Here is a 202-nt window from a genome sequence, read left to right as displayed (position 1 = left end):
CCGGGATGCATGGCCCTGCCTGTCCTGGTGTGGCATCCCTGCTCCCTGCCAGCGCTTTCCATGTGCCCCACTGAAGGCTGCATGTGACCAGGGAAGGGACACCGTGGCTTCTTTTCGAGGCACCTTTCTCTTCTTCCATTGCACTGTCTGGGCACAGTGACACGGGATCTGGAGCAGGGCTGCAAGTGGAGCAAACGCAGTG

The sequence above is a fragment of the Apaloderma vittatum genome, unplaced genomic scaffold (assembly GCF_000703405.1).
Source record: "Apaloderma vittatum isolate BGI_N311 unplaced genomic scaffold, ASM70340v1 scaffold24555, whole genome shotgun sequence".
NCBI classification, from domain to species: domain Eukaryota; kingdom Metazoa; phylum Chordata; class Aves; order Trogoniformes; family Trogonidae; genus Apaloderma; species Apaloderma vittatum.
This window is presented reverse-complemented; position numbering follows the sequence as displayed.